Below are 16,753 nucleotides of genomic sequence, written 5' to 3' on the forward strand. Positions count from 1 at the left end.
GCCTACAGCAGCTCTTTAGATATAAATTCCTTACTGAAAAAACCCACAAATTTTCCTTAAAAAGAACCAAACCTGTTTGAGTAAATAAAATCTCAGAAAAAATTTTAAAATCTTCATTGTTATGACTTTTCCTCTCTAGATGCCACTGAATGACCAGGTTGGACAGTAGGAACCACTCTCAAAAATATAGTCACTAAATATCTACATAAGAGGGGGATGACAGAGGCTCTGGCTTGGGTTCCAAACCTTAGGCTTCAGCATTTCTGCAGATGAAGAGGGACAGTGTTTCTAGTAAGTGTCACTGGTTAACCCACTTGGGGGGATACAGAATCTTGGGCCCCAATGGGCTTCCTGACATCCTTTTGCTTTTCTCTCTCCTTTTTGCAGCGCCCACCCAGGGGAGAGTGTGTTGTTTTCACTGGGTGTGTAAGGAGAATCCATTTTGAATTGAAAGCTCAATTCAAATGACTCTTATGACTCAGTATTTTGCAAGGAGTGTCACAATTAAGTTGTTACTCAGAGGAGAATAACAAAATGTGGGTATTCTCTTTACAAAAGGCAAGGTAGAACCAACTCAACATTCTCACCCTTTCAGAGTCACTCATGGGCCCCTGTTGTCCAATATGCTTTTTTTTTTTTAATTGAAGTATAGTCAGTTACAATGTGTTGATTTCTGGTGTACAACATAATGTCCCAGACATACATATATATATATATACAGACACACACACATACACATATACTTGTTTTCATATTCTTTTTCATTAAAGATTATATTGCATATAGTTCCCTGTATAATATGCTTTCTTAAATGGCAGAGAAAGAGACAGAATTACAGCTAGTCAAAATTGCACATCCTCAGTATTACAACCGTGGGCCACTTCCTACCCGCTAGGATGGCTACTATTGAAAACAAACAAATACAAACAAACAAACAAATTGTTAGCAAAGATGTGGAGAAAATGAGACCCTTGTGTCCTGTTGGTGGGAATGTAAATGGTGCAGCTGCCATGGAAACATGAGGCAATTCCTCAAAAGCTGAATATAGAATCACCACATGATGCAACAATTCCACTTATGGTTATACAGCCAAAAACTAACACAGCATTGTAAATCAACTCTATTTCAATTAGATAGGTAGGTAGGTAGATAGATAGATAGATAGATAGATAGATAGATAGATAGATAGATAAATTCTCTCCTTCAAGAAGCCTTCCCTGGTTACTCTGAGGCTTCGCATTCTCTGCACTTTCTCTGTTCTGAGGGCAAGAGAAGAAACTCTGACCACTGAACACTTAGCACAGGTTTACCGACTATCTGACTTTGTTCCTTAATTCATTCATTCATATGAACCTTATCTCTCCAACTAGACTGTAGATGTTTTTAAAGATTAGGAACCTAGTCTTCCATGTCTCTTGCTTTTGCAACATCACTGAGTTCAAAGCTGGACAGATGACAGAACCCTAAAGTCTCAGAAGAGCATGCCTGGTGGCCGTGGGAAGCGGGGCCCCATGCTCACCCTCTTGGAGAGACAGGCGTCTCCCCAGAGACAGTGAGCCCCCTCAGTTCTCCCTTACTGCCACATACTTCCCCAGGATTTCTCTTTTCAATTTTGAGAAATGACCGACGTAAGCTAGGATAATCAATCATTCTGGAGATTTCTATCAACACGGAATCATGAATGGGAATATTCCAAGAATTTTACTTCCCTTTTTTGTATCATATTCTCCTCATTTCCAAGTGGGACTAATGGAGGTTCCCTAGCAGCCCAGGGATTAACTGTCCTGTAAAATCCCATCAGCTTGCAAATGTAAACTATTGCATTGTTGCCCAGTCACTCTGACATACAGTGTAAATCAGATCTCCTGGTGGCTCTCCCACTCCGTGGAGTTTGTGGCCACACTGAGATACCTCTGCTGGGGAGAGAATCCCTGAGAAACAGACACTAGATTCTCTAGCAGCCTAAGGGAACCTTAGTAAACATCTTCCTGAAGTCCTGGGAGAGCGATGACTAGTCAGGAACCTGTCGGGTAAGCCCACACCCTGGCAGGGCCGTCCTCGATGGCCCCCCAATCCCTTGGAGGCCTTCCCGAATATTTGGGGTTGGTTTCTATTGAAAACACAGAGAGAAATGAGAAACAATCGAAAAAACACTCCTTCCAGCCCTGGCACAATAGCCCTTTGTTTTGTGCAGTCTCTATGCAAGAACAAGACAATCATTTTCTGAGCCAACTTGTTGGAGCAATAGTGTTGCAGGGTGAAATGCAGAGATGTAATTAGAATATCAAGGCTAATGAAACTCGTAGTTTCAAATTAAGCCCATATACAGCTGCAGCACCACAAACTGCCTTCCCTTTTTTGTCATCTCAGGGCAACAAGCCAGATGTATCAGGAAAAAAAAAAAAATGAGCTGTGTTTTCTAAGAGTTAAAATGGGAACAGGCCGGGTGCACAGAACACCCGTCACAATTTTGAAGGGAGCCAAATGAAGCTTTTATCCCCTGGGGGCAACCTCTCACAGGTGGAAGATCATTCCAAGTGCAAAGCAGTAGAATCTTGAGGTGCCCTCCATGGTCCCCTTTGCCTTCTCATCCTTTGCCTGCTCCAACCAGCCTCTCCCCTTTGTAACAGATGCTTCACTAAGGGAACCATGGTAACACACATGCTTCTGCTGAGCAAAGTGACAGCTCAAAAGAGAAAGGAATGGATTCAGCGTGCTGCTTGAGATCAGAAGTATGATTTGGGGAAATAATCTAAAATAAATTGCTAGGAGGCTAGAGTAATACGCTAGATGGTAGTTACAAGTTACTTAAGTGCAACCTTGGTTTGATGCGATTCTCACAAAATCTCAAATGGAAGAGTAACACGGGGTCTGGTGGGTGGGGTGGGTAAGACCCAAGGTGAGAAGAATTTGGTCTGTAAGTTTTGGCAGCGCTTTTGAGTCTGCCACGTAATCTGATTATCTGGCGCCAGTAGCAGTGCCTTGCGAAGTCCCAGATGTCTTTTATGACAACTTTGATCACATACCACCTTGTCCTCGCCCATGTTGAACCACCACGCACAGGCTGTTGGACTCAGCTGGCTGTGGAAAAATTATACCAACCGCATGCTTAGGCAGAAGGAATACAATCTACTGCTTATTTTGTAACTACGAAGCTGAGCCACGTGGGAGACACCAAGCCTGCTCAGTCACCTCCCTTGAGGACGATGGAAATGCTTCCAAGTGACCTGACACCAAACACATCTCAATCTATAGTCAGGTGACATTCGCAATAATAAGACATCAACTTGAATCTTAGAGTTGAATGCCACTGAATGTGTCACCTCCATATTCCACAAGAAGGGGATTGTTGATTGAAATGGCCTGGGCTTGCAGATCTGAAGACTTGGTAGATTTCTTTCTGCCATTCAGTTGCTTTATTTGTAAGAGTAAACTTTGTCTTAGTAAGGATAAACTCCTTCTTAGCAGGGCTATTTCTTTTGCTTCTTGGTGTTCCCACCACTCTACTTACATCACTAACACTTATCCCTGGTTGGCACCCAGTAAACATTTGAGGGAAAAACAAATGGGTGGCTGAAGGAGGACAGTCTAGGATGGGTCACGTGGCTGCCGGAAGGATGAGGACAATGCTATAAAGTTATTTCGAAAAGTTAATAGGTAGTAAACACAAGAAATTTTATTCATGAGAAGGATATATTATTATTTTATTAATGTGTCAGAGGAATCAATGTGTCCAAAGAGCATTTATTTGGTCTGTGTGATCAAATAACCAGAAATTCATCTGAGACATCAGCTTGACCGGTTGTTTGACAGAAGTGACTAAGCAGTCCCGTGGATCTAGCTGTCCCTTTCGTGGTCACGTCCACTGTGCCATCGTGGTGGCCCAGCAGTCCTGTCGGGAACTGGACGGAAAGGTAATGCGAGGCAGGGCAGCAGCTGTGCTGGTGTGTGGTCAGGAGAGTCCCGGCTGAGAGCCAGCAGACCTGGTTTCTACAACAAGATCACAGTCATATCTCCTCTGGAAGCAAAGTTCCATGTCACCAAGTTGGCCTTGGCAGGAGACCATTTAGGAAAGCTCTGTTCTCCTTGGAGGCGGTAGAGGATGTGGGGCAGGAAGCAGGGGGCAGTGGAAGATCCAGCAAACTCTAGAGCGGTGCACTGCTCCGTAGATGGGCCCCTCCTCAGCCTGGTGGAGGGCCTTCCTGGCCGTGGCTTCGTGATGCTCCATTCCTGACCCCTGGTCCTCCCTCTTAGGACCAACCATGGACTAGGGACACAGCGTAGGCTAGTCTGAGGGGAAAATGGCCTATTGTCTGCTGTCCCAGATCCCTGCCCTTTCTTCCACGTTCTCCTCTGTACTGTGGGGGACAGAGCCAGTCCCCTTGCCAGAAGGGAGACTGGAAAACAGGAGGAAGAAGCAGGCTTTGTCTGATATTAGCGGTGCCACCAATAGCAGCAGTACTGGGACCAGCAACTAGGAGCTCCAGTGGACCCCGAGGTGACCCTGAGCTGCATCAGTGTCAGCCCTGGTTTTGCTACCGAGTCCAACTTGATTGCTCACTGCCTGATAAGCCAATAAATCAGGAGACAAGGTGTTGGGGCAAAGAGTAACGACTTTATTTGGAAAGCCGGTGGACCAAGAAGATGGCAGACTAGTGTCCTGGAGAACCATCTTTCCCGAGTCAGAATCCAGGCTCCTTTTATACTAAAAAGGGGAGGGGGTGTGGTTGATTGTTGCAAACTTCTTGCTGTCAGAATCCTTGGTTCCTGTAGCTGTCCCCTGGGTCAGGTCATGGCGTCCCTGTAAACCTCCAACAAGACAAATGTTATTTTCTATTCTGCAAATTTTATCTTTATATGAATGGGAAAGTGTTAATACCCTTAAAGGCCAGAGCTTAAGAATCGGCTCTCCTGTGTACTTCAGACTATAGGCAACATTCTTTTACAAAAGGTGCAGAACCAGCACGACTAAACACAGGAAGCAGAGCACAGAGCACAGGGTTAGAGACAAAGGAGCAGATCTAATCTGGAGTCAGATCTGTTCTTCCCTGTTACGGCTGCACCAGCGTCAGAGTGTGGCATCCTGGGTTCCTGTCCAGGGGGAGCAGCCCTGCAGCAGCTCAGCAGAGACTGTGAGCTTATGGATTCCAACACCCAGGTCAAAACTCTCCTCCGGATCTCAGGGGACCATCTCCCTCTCCCCGTGGTCCCCCAGCCCTTCCAGCACCTTGGGAACCTTTCTTCTCTATTAATCCCCTTTATTCGAAGCATCCAGAGCAGCTTCTGTCTTCCTTTCTAGATACTGATACACCCGCAACAACCCGCTGCTCTCCCCGAGCAGGCACAAAGGGCAGGGGAACCACAGGCAGCCTTACCAATAAAGTAAGGGAGGAAAGGAGGATTGAATGGAGCCCTGCACCTTACAAAGCTCAACTCCACTTTGAAAACCCCGAAATGGGACAAGCCAGCCTTCAGCTTGTATTCATGGTAGACGCTGTGATGTGCCACTCGGATCCCCTCTAAGGGATGACGATGCCCCCGGCTCTGGGCTTGCTCCCAAAAGATGGTCCCCAACTCTCAGCCCTCTTCAGAAATTGCCTTGGCCAAAGAAAGCTGCCTCACCCAGGGTCATTCCTCCTTCCAGAGGCAGCACACACCCAACAGTGGATCCACAGGGGTGCACGGAGGCTCAGACCCACATTCCAACTACGCAAGGCCACCCCGACCCAGAGCGTCCCATGGAGTCAGCCGAGGCCATCGCCAGGACTCCATCACAGCTCAGCGTCCCCCTCGTCCCGGGCTGCTGCTCTCTCTTCCCCGCCACGGGCGTTTACCTGCAAGTGCTCCCTTACAAACTCCCTTCGTGTTCCTCTCTGCCTCAGAGTCTGCTGCCCAGGGTCTCTGTCTTAGTTTGCTAAAGCTGCTGTAATGAAACACCAGTCTGAGCGCCTTAAAAAACAAGAAATTGATCGCCTCATTTCTGGCGGCTGGACGTCCAAAATCAAGGTGATGGCAGGATCGGGTCCTTCTGAGGGTTGTGAGTGAAGGGTCTGGTCCAAGCCCCTCTCCTTGACTTGCAGATGGTCATTTTATGTTCGTGTGGCATTCTCCCTGTGTGTGGGTCTGTCTCCAAATTTCCCCTTTTCACAAGGATACCAGCCATGTTGGATTAGGGTCCACCCTAATGCTCTCATTTTAACTTGACTACTTCTGCAAACACCCCCATCTCCAGTCAGGCCACATTCTGAGGTACTAGGGGTTGAGACTTGAACATATGAACAGATGAGGAGACACAATTCAACACCTAACAGGACCCAAGCTGCAACCACACTCAGTTATGTTTTCAAGTAGGAGGTCAAGGGACACGGCCCTGACGGCTTCCCGAGCCGTCTCTGAGACTCAAGCACCGCCATATCAAGTTCCCTTTAGTGAAGGGTCTGCCCGCTCAGGAAGCTGAGACAAACAGAGATGCTCAAGCAGGTTACACGCTGGTTCCCCAGCACAGGTTGGCAAGTCTGAAATCAGGAAGGATAAAATCTTGTTCCCAGGCTAGAAAGAAGCCTGGAATGGGGAGTCTATTGGGAAATCTGCATTTAACAAGGAAGCTATTCCTGACACATAGCCGGGTGATGAGAAATGTGGCTGATACGCTAACCTCTGGAAGGGCGTCCGGGAATCTAACATCATTAGCATTTTGTTTCCTTGGTTCTCAAAATTAATAAGCAAATGATGATGCATAGAGGTGGGAGGAGGGAGGCTCAGGCCAATCGATGCTGGATTTTTCACTAGAGAAAGACAGATATTTTTAAATTAATATAGTAGAGTTTTAATGGCATCACCAAGGTTTTCTCCACACACATACACACATATTACATTAGTTTCAAGCTGGAAAGGCAAAGCCGCGTTGTTGTGAGAGGCACTGCTGCCATAAAAAGCCTTAAGCACTGACATTTTGTTACTGGGGGAGGGGCAGCTGGAAATGCAGGTTATAGAAATTTATACACGAATGCTTAAAAGCAACTCAGAACCAGCCTGCGTGTCAGAACTCATGACTATTCTCATTCAAGGCTGTGTTACCATCGATGTCTGGAGCCATCAAAACCATGTTTGGATGGGGCATGTGAAGGGGACACAGGCAGGGTTACACTTTGGCCCGGGGCCCTGATTCCCAAGAATATTCACCTCAAAAACATCAGAAAGCCGTGGAGGTCTGAGAATCAAGTGCAAATGTGTTCATGTGCCAAGAAAACGTAAGACGGGCTATTTTCACAGCATATTGGGGCTTGGCCAGGTTCCAGGAACCATCGGTAAAGTAGCCTGCCTGCCCTGATACTTCAAAGGAGGAACTCTTGCTGATAAATCCTGCCCCACACTTCCCACAGCACACACTTAATCTTGAGGCATATAATACCGCAGCAGTGAGTCACCAGGCTGGAGCCCCAGGCCTGTCCACAGGACAGGGGGGTAGAAAAAAAGTCCCCGCATCTGTCGTCTAGGGCAATTCCCCTCACTCCTCAGAACGATACTAAAAGGGAGTAATAAAAACTGTCACAAGGCAGGTGAGTTACGGCCTGGTTTACCTGTACAGAGCCCCTCACGGAACCGTAAGGAACTCAGGCCACCGTTTTTCATGACCCTGTTTGATCACGTTTTGATAAAACCCATCCGACAGGGGCTCACCACTCTGCTTTACTCCTCAGATTGAGCCCAGGGATCTCAGGAGGTGTTTCAGCCATGAGACAAGCTGAGAGCTTCTCTTGAACACACGTATACTCTCACCTTTCTCAGGAGGTCTGAAACTTGGAAAGCCTCCGTCTTCTGAATTGGGTTCAGTATAAGTTAAAGTTCAGCAAATATTCACGAGAAGACCCAAGATAAATAAGGCCAAGCCTAAGCGCCATGGACGGGAAGAAGGCAGCAAGGGCACGCCAAGGTCAAGGGTGAAGGCCTCTCTGCTTCTTCATGGGGTGGGGAGAAAGAATAACACTAATTCCTTTGCAACAAACCCCGCGCTGTCTGGACCACTCAAGGGCCGCCTGGCAGTCGGGTCAGCTGGTAGACCGTTTCCCATCTGGTCATTCAGCAGTGGTCTGTGGCGGGGGAGTGCAAACAGTCTAAGTCTTCCCTTGAGTAAGACCAGCAAGCCAACAACTTGAGCGATGGCATGTAAGCTGGAGGCGGCCCCTTAAGAGCCATTTGTTTTAGGTGTTTGCATATGGCCCGTCTGCCACATGGGTGGATTTCTGGGCGCACAGACACTTCCCCACCCCACCCCATTCCATCCCACCCCACTCTCTTCTTGAGACCATTGTTATGCCCGCCTCCTAAGGGCACACACCTTCCAGGTGACCTACATTAAAAGTCCTTTTCCAAAGGCTCTCCCTTTGGTTCCACTGGATTCGAGTTTTCCTTTCACTCAAGTTTTTTGGCTTTTATCTTATTTTTTTAACTTTCTATTTATTTTTTAAATAGAGGTACTGGGAATCAAACACAGGACCTCATGCATGCTAAGCAAACAGGGGTTCCTGCTTTTCTTTCACAGGGACCCCTGTTGTTTACACGATGTAGGGTTTCCTGCATTTGGCTAGTGCCCCTCCTTTCTGCCCAGTTCCTGTGTCCCCCTTTCTCAGCTCATATCTAGCTCTCTGCCTGCTCTAACAGAACCACTTGGATTTTCTCTCCTGAAGAGTCTAAATGAGAGTCGGAGAGAGAGGTTGGCGAGTTGGAAGGTGGGAAGGAAACAGAAGCTGAGAGACACTCAACAGAAACCTAGAGCAGAAGCCATGGGCAAGAGAACCCGTGAGCAGCCAGAGCTCAGAGAAGCCCGGAATCCCAGGGAACAGAGAGCGAGTGATGGAGGAGGAGAGGGTGAGCCACCTGCTTGTGCAGCGGGCTGCACAGCAGAAAATTAGAAATCCCCTGTGGCTCTAGGGCAACAAGATAACCCAGTTCCTAGAATTGCTTTTGATCTTGATAACTGCCAGCTCCTGCTGTGCATCCCGCTCTCCTCGAGGCTTGGCTGTTTGTCATCTCCCATGAGGTAGGGTGCAGATTCCTGCCTATGTCTACCTGTCAGCGCTTCGCCAGTTTTCACTGGAAACTGAGTCAGTCTCTCTGTCTTGTCATCAAAAATGCCTATTAAGTATACGACACCACATGGACTCAGTGGCTGAACCATGCCTTCCTGTTCACAGCTCCACTGGCATGGATGCCTCTGTTCTGGAAAATTCCAGGGTTCACCTTCTATTTTTATTGACTTGACCATGTGCCTGTTTTTAAAACGCTCTAAACTCTCTATTTCCATAATGCCCTTACACCCTCTGCCATGGCCTACTCCCTCCTCCAGCCACCCAAAGCTAAAGTAAAGCTCTGACGCTTCCTTCCACCACCACCTTACAGCTGTGCTTTTTCAGACTTTTCCGAGCGCTTTTCCAAGCGATTTCTCACACATGATCTCTCTTGAACCTGGCAACATCTTTATGAGGGGATAATAGTAAAAATACCTAATCTTTGTAGAGGGCTGCACAATTTGAAGACTGCTCTCACACAAATGAACTTATTTACAAAACAGAAACAGACTCACACAGACATAGAAAATAAACTTATGGTCACCAGGGGGGCAAGGGGGTGGGAAGGGATAAATTGAGAGTTTGGGATTTGCAGATACTAACTATTATACATGAAAGTGATAAACAACAAGTTTCTTCTGTACAGCACAGGGAACTATATTCAATATCTTGTAGTAGCCTATAATGAAAAAAAGAGTATGAAAATGAATATATGTGTGTCTGTGTATGACTGAAACATTATGCTGTACACCAGAAATTGACACAACCTTGTAAACTGATAGTATATTTCAATTAAAAAATTAAGTCTACGTTCACATACACAAGCTCACTTGAATAGATCCCACTGAACAATGCTGTGAAGTATTTTCCTCATTTTATAGATAAGAGAACTGAGACTCCAGGATAACAAAAAAACCCATTCAAGTTCACACAAGGAAGAATGGATTCTACTGGGATTTACGACCTCCAGATCTGTTAAATGCTTTATGGTCTTTTTTTCCACCACAGACAGACAGAAGCTACTTTTACATGTGCTCACACAGCATTGGAAATGTCTAGTTTCTGGTCTCTGTTTATTAAGTCAAAGGTTCTTGAGGTTTGCTATGTACTGTTCCACATGACTGTGATCTGTCCACATGGTCTGGCTGCCACTGCTCGGCAACAGTCAAAGGATGGCAGTTTAAAAAGGAAACTCACCTTTGTTCTTCCACAGGTGCACAAATAACCCATTGATAATATTAACTTAGCACATAGACCTGTTTCTTCCTGGTCACTTAACTTGATATATACGTGTCCCATAACCCAGGCTGCCTGAGGCAAAGCCTTGTTCTAACACAGAGGGCTTTCTCTTAATACCAGGAAACTGACACTCTCAGAGGAGTGACTCAAACCAGCCTGCTATAAATACATTGTACTGTTTCAGCTTGTGGGACAGAATCTTGACATCATTTTGTTAAGGAGAGAGAGACTCAACATATAAATTGTTGTTTGTTTTCATCCATAGTAAATACGGTTGCTCTCATGATAGCACATGAAGCTCGTGTTTTTATCATTCCTTAAAGAAGACTTTGACATTCAGTACCTCTTCCTCCTGTCATTTGACAGCCAAGGGAGCTTAAATTTTGTTTGCCCCAGTAGCTGATTTTCCCAGGCACGCAGATGGCTGATGCAGTTTATAACAGCAACTCTGGTGATCAGAGCAACATTGTACATGTAATAAAGTCAACACCACGCGCAACAGCGTGAGCTGGATTCTGGCGGGCTCCTCCTCGGTGTCTGAACCACTGCACAGAGAGGCACTTAGCTGAAAGTCAGCAAATCTTTGGCACATGGGCTCCGCACCGTCAGTCAAGGCTTTCTTGCTGACAATAGCCATAGCCTCACAGTCCTCAAACATGGTATTCTAGGCACCATGTAGATCAGACCTGATTACAAGATGATTCCCATTTAACATTTAAAATTTAGATAATCCCTACCAAACAAGACTGCCCAGGATTGATCTTGGTCTCAAAACAACTGGGTCTGACTGCATGGTCCTACTGTAATTGGACTCCGTGGTCAGCGCTGTGAAAGTGATGGAAAGTGTTCCTCACCCTCTGGTATAAATGTGCACTGGAACACTTACCGTCCTATTCATATTGAGAACCCCACTCAGAGTTATCCAAGTGCTACACTCCAATAATATGGGACTGTGATTCCTCCACACATCATGTGGTTTCACACTTCCATGCTTTTGCTCACTCTGTTCCCTCTGCCTGAAATCTCTCACAGGTAACTTACAAATTCCTCCTGATTCTTTAAGACTTCAAGGTTAAATATAATTATTAACCCATAACTCACTTCTAGAGAGAGACCCTAGAGAAACCTGTGCACCAGGAAACAAACACAAATGTTCATAGCACGGGGTAAGTAAACTGAGTGAGGAAACTGTGGTGTACTCATACAATGGCATCCTGCAACCGACTAGAGATGTGCTTAACATTAACGAGGCTTATAAACAATGTAGAGTAAAAGAGGCGAAGACGCAAAATGATATATGTTCTATGATTTTCTTTACATAAAGTTCCAAAGCAGGCAAACTCAAACCAGAGTGTTTAGGGAGATATAGGTGGTCAAACCCTAAAGAAAAGGACAGCTGTGGTCACTATAAAAGCCAGAGCAGACTGCTCTCCTCTGGGAGACAAGAGGTTGCCAGGGAGAAGTAACAGAAGAGCTTTTGGGTTACAGACAAGGCCCCATTCCTTGAAATAGATCGTGGTGACTAGTGTTCATTCTTTGTTACACGGTGCCTTTGTATTTTATGTACTTTTCTGCATTTAGGCTATACTGAATGATTTTTTTTTTAAGCTAAAAGGAAAAAATGGGTACAGAAATTGTCCAATCAGAAACCCAGGGTTAAGAAATGTCATCAAAAATGCAGACATCACCTTCCTGATTTGAGTCGCTTTTAATGGACCCCTCATATAGTCCTTTATTAGTAGGGAAGCCCCCGAGCCAATGTAAAACCTGCTGCTTTACTAGAATGGTGAAAATTTATATATACCCTTCTTCTGGTATACCATGACTGCTGTAACATAAAATACATATTTATGGGAAATAAATCGATCCAGAATTTTTTGTAGGACCCTAGATTCTTGCTTTGTTTTGTCTGCCTGGAGCGGAGCCTTCAGAAATGTGGTTCACAGTGTTTGTTTCTCCTTCCTGGGGTCCTCTCTTCCATTGTGACAAATTTTATAGCTGTTTCTGGAAATCAGCCTTGGCTGGCATGGTGACGTATACAATTTTGTAATTTTTTTTAATAAGGAAGAATTCATAAACTTCCTTGAAGTTGGGAGGCAGAGAGGGGTGTCAAAGATAATTAAATCCTGCCTACTTCAGTGGCCCCCTGTGGCTCTGATTGGATATAGTTCCCTTCTTCATTTCCCGTCCTTAACTGGCGTGCACTGCTGCTCTGCGTGTCGACCAGCTGCCGGGCCCTCCGCAGGCAGCTGCTTCTCGAGGCTGTGTGAAATGAGTCTGGTACCCCGGTGCCTCAGCATCTCTGTTCCTGGGACCATGATACGCTCCACTGAACAGGTAGCAATTACGTGCTCAGAACTCAAGATTCACTTTTGGCTGCTTCTTTTGTCAGCCCCAGAGATCAGCATTTTATGGGGAAGCTCAAGTTCTCAGAGCGGGTGGGGCAGTATCTAACCCGCTGAATGACTTGAAATTTTGCCCACGAACCACAGAAACTGAACCACAGCAGGTAGCAGGGGTGGGGAGCGGGGGGAGGAGGAGATGTGAGGCAGTACCAGGACTATACTGGAATCCCGATGAAAAAAATCTAACTGCAGAGCCAAGTGCATCGTCTCTCTGGCTGCAGCTGGCAGGGTGCCCAAAATAAAGGATGGCGTGCTGAAAGTAGGGGCAGTGGGTTTTGTTTTGTTTTAATTTCGGGAGAATTTACTTGAGTCATTAGAGGTTGTAATGTTAAATTGAGGAAGAAGGATTTTGTAAAGAGAGAAAGTAATCTGCCAGCAAAGCAGAGAGGCAGGGATACACAGAGGAAGAGATTCAAAGAGACACAGAACACGCAAGAAAACAGGGATGGGGAGAGAGACTGGAAGCAGAGACAGATAAAAAGAGAGGCAGAGACAGTGACCAGGAACTTTCCTTGGTCTGGTTCATTTTTTTGTTAGGACATCAAAACAAAACACTTTGCACGTCTCAGATAAGTGCTGTGCTAAAACCCATTTACTTACTGTGATGGATTGCCTACTTGCCACCAATGGCCTTGTTCTCACTCGCCCTAACTACTAATGGGCTGTAAATATGGTCTTGAAAAAGGGAACCAGGTTTGATGTGGATTTGTGCTCACCTATGTTAATGACATGCAGGGAGACAGATTAGCTGCTGTCGGCCAGTGGCTCATGGCACCGACCGGCCTGGGCCAGTCCGCCTGGACACAGGGCACTGCCCTGACTGTATGCAAATCCAGGCTCTCATCATCCAAAGACACGTCTCCAGCAAAGGAGAGCATTTCTAACAGGAGCAGAAAGAGCTCTGGTTATTGCCTGGTGAGAAGTCTCCTAAGGGACTCTTCCAGGCGATGAGCAGCTTCAGCTGGAAATAACTAAACAGCTTTCCAGGGAAAGAGGCTGAGGAGGAGGGAGGGGCGTTCGTGAGCTCCAAACAGCAAAAGGGTCGCAGCAGAATTAACTCCCAGATGGTCTCATGGATGGTACCACAGGGCTGTCCAACCCAACCCAGAGTTTCCTCTCCGAATAGAATTAAAGTTTCATTCAGTGTCAACAGGGCATCAGATAAAAGCCCTGCGCAGAACTAGAGGAAGAAATCGATGAGCTTCACCGAGAAAAGGTCACGATGTGGAGGCTCCTTTCTGCACAGTTGGCCGAGTGGGTGGATTTTAAGGTGTGCCTGTTAGATCGTCTGTCCCAGACTGAAGGAAGTCGGAGTCTGGGCCATTTGGGAGAGAAACTGATGGAAATATCTGGATGCCTGGAGAAGCTATTTGCTTTGACTAATGCTGCTGCTCTTTTCCTTAAGGTTAGTGCTCACAGGACTGCGAAAAACCAGTGCCCTGAATCAGAGAAAGTTTTCTTTTCAAGAGACTAGGAGGCCCTGTGCCTCGGGCCCCCACCTGCCACAGTGGGCATTCGGTGCTCAGGAAAGAGAGACCTACAACCATTGGCCTATCTCACCTATTTAACAGCCGGAGCAGATCATCTTTAATATTGCCTCCTCTTTTCAACAAAATTACTGTCATCAGAATCTTGAAATGTAATAAAAAAAAAAAAAAAAAAAAAACAACAACGTGGCCAGCAAAGGAAAGGAAAATTTCCCAGGCAGTGAAAAATTTCCTTTATGATATTTTGTATGCATACTCTTGCCAGTTGAAAAGAAAGTTTATTTTTGGTTTACAAAAGGAAAAAGCACCATTTATGCAAACGTTTCAGACCCACCTTACAGTCTGAACTTTGATCTTTTCTTCACAAAATGCTGTAATATTATTTTACATAAAGAATTGTCCAGTCACTTCCAAGTCAGTTTTATTGAAATCCAAATGTCTGCAAAAACTATAAGTCAGATAACTGTTAAATGATACAATTGTTTTGTTTACTGGATTTGTTCTCAGGTTTCAACACAAATACTTATAGTTTTAAAAGAAGCATACATTTCCTTTCAAAGACGTTCACATTCAGTAAAATATTTCCTGTGTGAACTAAAATTTGCACTTAACAAAAATATACCCCACGGGTTTACAGGGTTTCACTCTCAAATTTTCTTTTGTTTGTTTGTTTATTGAAGCATAGTAAGTTTACAATGTTGTGTCTATTTCTGGTGTACAGCATAATGCTTCAGTCATCCACATACATACATATATTCATTTTCATATTCTTTTTTGTTATAGGTTGTTGATATTGAATATAGTTCCCTGTGCTCTACAGTAGAAACTTTTTGTTTATCTATTTCATATATAGTAGTTCGTATTTGCAAATCTTCAACTCTTAATTTATCCCTTCCCACCCCCTTCCCCCTAGATAACCATAAGTTTGTTTTCTATGTCTGCGAGTCTTTTTTTGTAAATAAGTTCATTTGTGTTTTTTTTTTCAAATTTTAAACACAAATACACACTTAAAATGTTCACAGAGAATGACAGAAATGAGATCATTCAATTTCTGTTTTTCTATCTTTTGCAATCATTGTTTTCTTCAAATCTAGGGTTAAAATGCAGGAGTCTGCAATACGGTAGGGCCAGAGAAACAAACTCCAAGATGCAAACCCAAAAGATCCCAAGTCATTAGGCACTGGCTCTGGCGATAAAGGCGGGCGGCTCATTCTCACATGGCCAGGAATTCTCTGGGCTGACTTCCACATAAAATATGCTTATTAACTAGAATGTTTATTGGGATTTGAGGCTTCTACATAGCATTAAAACTCAATAATAACCACAGCTATTGTTTAAAATTTCGTGCACTAAAAATTTTTCTTTTCCAGGGAAGATATTTTATCATGACATTGTTTAGAATCAGGGCATATGGTGATAATGAAAAGCAAATCCCATTTCAGTCAGTATTATGATTGTTTTTCAGTTCTTCACACACTCCCACTGCCTGTTGCCGACATCGGTGGGACCTCTCCCACCGCCCTGCCCTTCCTATGCCTCTGCCTGTTATTCTCAGCCCACAACCCAACTCAGGCATCATCTCAGCGGGGACAGCCCAGAGCATCCCCAATAATACCCAACCAGAGTGAGAAAGAAGAAGGGAACTAGGCAGAAGTCACGTTGACTGAGGCTCCCTTTACCAAGCATTTATGCTCACAATGACACTGTCATTCTTCCCAACGACTTATCACAAGAGGGGATGCAATCTCAATGTTTCAGAATGAGGAAGAGCAGGCTACAAGAAGTGAAGTGGCTTACCCATGTCTCACTTCTCATAAGTGGCAGAATCCGGATTAAAGCCCAGAGATGGCTCTGGTTACCTCCTGAAGTCACCGCAGGTCCTGCAACATCCTTAGGAGAGGACGTGGCGTTCCCTGGCTGTGCACGGACACATGGAAGATAGGATGAGGGTCCCACTGCTCTAAAGAGAACAAACTCACCTCTCCTGGGCTCTTTCCCGAATTCAAGTAAATCACCCCTTGAGCGTCGCTGGACCATTAATCCTATGCCAACAAAGGGCTCCCATCTGACTCAAGGAGGTGGAAAAAGTGTCATCAGAGGGTTCCTGAACTTTGCCTGCTTGCTTTCTCCCTTCCTCCCTTCCTTCATTTCTTCTTGTTTCTCTCTCTCTCTCCGTCTGCCCATCTCTCTCTCTCTGTTTCCTTCTTTTTATGACTTTTTTAACCTACTTCCTTACCAATATTTGTATCCTGGGTGAAGTTGCTGGAGCTGTCACATTAAGTTCCAGAGAATTTCTCATCTGGGACTTTGCATATTACACATAGCTATGAAGGACTGAGAAATCCTTTTTATGTCCTCTTTATGACTAAAGCTTAAGGGGAACATCTTGTGTCTCTTTCTTTCTCCTGCTACATTAAAAAATGATAACCTGCCTCTCCATGTGCCAGAGTGTGGCTGAGGTCTGGCTTGCTGGTTAGTATTGATTAGTATTCATTTATAGCTGGTGTAATATTTTCCCTACAGGGTGCACATTGCAATTTTTAGAATCAGGCCA

The sequence above is a fragment of the Camelus bactrianus genome, chromosome 3 (assembly GCF_048773025.1).
Source record: "Camelus bactrianus isolate YW-2024 breed Bactrian camel chromosome 3, ASM4877302v1, whole genome shotgun sequence".
NCBI classification, from domain to species: Eukaryota; Metazoa; Chordata; class Mammalia; order Artiodactyla; family Camelidae; genus Camelus; species Camelus bactrianus.